Source organism: Hevea brasiliensis, chromosome 12 (genome assembly GCF_030052815.1).
Source record: "Hevea brasiliensis isolate MT/VB/25A 57/8 chromosome 12, ASM3005281v1, whole genome shotgun sequence".
Taxonomy (NCBI): Eukaryota; Viridiplantae; Streptophyta; class Magnoliopsida; order Malpighiales; family Euphorbiaceae; genus Hevea; species Hevea brasiliensis.
This window is the reverse complement of record NC_079504.1, coordinates 38,800,594-38,804,301: the sequence shown is the minus strand read 5'-3', so window position 1 is coordinate 38,804,301 and position 3,708 is coordinate 38,800,594.

Here is a 3,708-nt window from a genome sequence, read left to right as displayed (position 1 = left end):
AGTGTTTCCATTGGCCAGAGTGTAGCAATCTAAATGAAAGCAATGCCATGGTGAAAACCAACTCAAGTTCAAAATATACTTGGCACTTAAGGTTAGGTCATGTTGCAGAAGATAGGATTGCAAAATTGGAGAAAATGGGGATTCTATCCTCATTGGGCTCTGAACCTACTCCAACTTGTGAATCTTGCCTTCAGGGCAAAATGACTAGATCACCCTTTGTTGGACAAGGGCTAAGAGCTGAAAATATTTTGGAACTAATACATAGTGATGTATGTGGTCCGTTTAAAGAAATGGCTAGAGGGGGCTTTCATTATTTTATTACCTTTACTGATGATAAATCAAGGTTTGGGTATTTGTATTTGATGAAATACAAACATGAATCCTTTGAAAAGTTTAAAGAATTTAAATCTGAAGTAGAAAATCAAACAGGAAAGAGTATTAAAGCTCTTCGATCAGATCGTGGAGGTGAATATTTGAGTACTGAATTTGATGAATACTTGAGAGAGCATGGCATTGTTTCTCATCTGACTCCTCCAGGAACGCCACAGCTAAATGGTGTATCTGAAAGGAGAAATCGTACCCTATTGGATATGGTACGTAGTATGATGAGCTATACTGATATGCCAATCTCCTTTTGGGGATTTGCATTAGAATCAGCTTTGTATATTCTGAATAGGATTCCATCAAAATCAGTTTCTTCCACACCTTATGAGATATGGCATGGAAGAAAACCAAGTCTTAAGCATGTTAAGATTTGGGGTTGTCCAAATTATATCAAAAGCGAACAACGATAAATTGGAGACCGGATCGTAAAGAGGTCGATTTGTTGGATATCCAAAAGATAGTTTTGGATATTATTTTTATTTGCCTACTTCACAAAAGGTTGTGATAAGTAGAGATGCCACATTTCTTGAACAACAGTTTGTTCAAGAAGGAGGCAAAAGAAGGCAAATAGAGTTAGAATTGGAGAATTCGACCAACCAGCATCAGATGGATATAGATCCATCTAGTCAACCTATACCCGTTGATGAAACATCTACACTGTTCCTCGTCGAACAACCAGTATCTCACCCACGGTGAGATATGGGTTTCTTCATGAAGGAGAACAAGAGTTGTCTACTCATGAAGAAGTAGATCATGGAGATGATCCACTTACCTATGAAGCAGCTAGATCAGATAGAGACTCTTCAAAATGGATGGATGCTATGAAATCCGAGATTGATTCCATGTATAAGAATCAAGTTTGGGATCTTGTTGACCCACCTAAAGGTATTGTACCTATAGGGAACAAATGGGCTTTCAAGAAGAAAATTGGTTCTGATGGAAAGGTAGAGACCTTAAGGCAAGGCTAGTAGTGAAAGGGTTTCGTCAAAGGCAAGGAATTGACTATGAGGAGACTTTCTACTTTGTTGCCATGCTTAAATTAATTAGGATTTTATTAGCAATAATGCATACTATGATTATGAGATTTGGCGGATGGATGTCAAAGCGACTTTTCTCAATGGATACATTGAAGAAAACATTTTCATGGAACAACCTAAAGGATTTGAATCCCAAGATGGTTCCAAGGTATGCAAGCTAAAGCGATCCATTTATGGGTTGAAACAAGCTTGAGGAGTTGGAACATCCGTTTTGATGAAGCCATTAAATCTTTTGGTTTTATCAAAAATGAGGATGAGCCATGTGTATATAAGAAGGTTAGTGACAGTGCTATCACTTTCCTTATCTTATATGTGGATGACATCTTGTTGATGGGTAATGATACGGTATGTTGGCGACTATAAAGGTATAGTTGTCAAATACATTCTCCATAAAAGACTTAGGGAGGCAACCTATATTCTTGGGATTCGCATCTATAGAGATAGAGCGAAAAGAATAATTAGTTTATCCCAAAGTCTATACTTGGAAAAGGTGTTAAAGAGGTTTAACATACTTGATTCCAAGAGAGGATTGTTACCATGAGACATGGTATCCACCTTTCTAAAGAGATGTCTCCAAAGACACCAAGAAAGAGATAAGATGGCGAGGATTCCATATGCTTCGGCTATTGGAAGTTTAATGTATGCAATGTTGTGTACTAGGCGGATATCGCATATCTTTATTAGTTTGACTAGCGGTATCAATCCAATCCAGGTTTGGAACATTTGGATAGTCATCAAGAATATTCTTAAGTACTTAAGAAGAACTAAGGATTTATTCTTGATTTATGGAGTGGAGACTTGCAATTGGATGGTTATCTCGATTCGATTTCCAATCGGATATCGATGATAGAAAGTCTACCTCTGGATATGTGTTCATTTGTAATGGAGGTGCGATCGGTTGGAAGAGTTCCAAGCGAGCACATTGCAGATTCCACTCTGAGGTCGAGTATATTCTTTGCATCGAGATCTTTGCAAAGGAAGTCTATTTGGATAAAGAAGTTCGTGTGAGAACTTACGAAGTTCCTTCCATTGAGTCGTGATTCCACTACATTGTGACAACAATGGAGCGATCCTCTGAGCTAAGGAACTAAGGTCTCACCCAAAATCCAAACACATAGAAAGGCACTACCACATTATCAGAGATATAGTTGGGCAAGGCGATATAGCCATGCAGAAAAATAACATCAGCTGAAAAACCAGCTGATCCATTCACTAAGCCTTTGTCATAATCTCAGTTAGACTGACATCTTGAGAAGATGGGTCTAAGATATTGTAATGAATGGCTCTAGTGCTAGTGGGAGATTGTTAGTAATATGCCCTAGAGCATATCATTTAGTATGTATCTTGTACATATTTTTATTAATAAAGGCATTTCCACTTTTCCGTTTACATAATATATTTATGTGTAATAGAAAAGGTCCATTGATATTTTGTTAGAAATATTATTCTTAAGTTGTTAAGAATATGAGTGACAATATTTCTAGCACGAAGTATCATAAATAGGTTCACAATCGAGGATACTTCATAATAAGGACATGACTTATCCAGAAAGATTGTATTCATGTTTGTTCCCAAGTTATTTATATGAGATATAAATAAGATGGAATGGTGAGTCTCATGCCATATAACAAACATGATAGGCACTTATAAATGATAAGTAGGCGAACGGTGACACTTATGACAAGCACATGGAGTTTACTCTTGTCAATGTTTTGTCATAAATCATATCGATGCATATAATCTTTAGATCTGAGATAGCACAGTTATCTTGTATATAGGTAGTTTGAGTTTGATACTGCTTTCATACTTGTACTATGTATGGGTATATGGGCATGTGTTGGCTCCTACTAGTTATATATGGAGGTAGGTGTTGATCAAGATGGAATCTGTTCCTCTAAGTAAATAGAGATAAAATCCTATGTTCATTTAATTGTTCTTGATGTTTCAAGTTCTGGCGGAGACAGATAGATTTATTGAGAAAAGAGTTTCGATGAGAAAATCTTTTAATCAAGAACTGGAATTAAAAGAGAACATAATATTCATAGCAAATGGAGTTTGACATAAACCATGACTCGGCTTGAGTTGGGATTTTGTAACAGAGAGATTCTAGTGCATGATAACATATGATTATAGGTTCATTTAAGGTAAATCTTATTACTAATTGGGTGGCCATGGCATGCTATGCTAGGTGTTAACCATGGTCTATGAGGTTCATAAAATGATTTAGAGAAATCATTTATGGTAAGAAAGAGTTCTGATGATATTAAGAGTTGATATCATGTCTCAT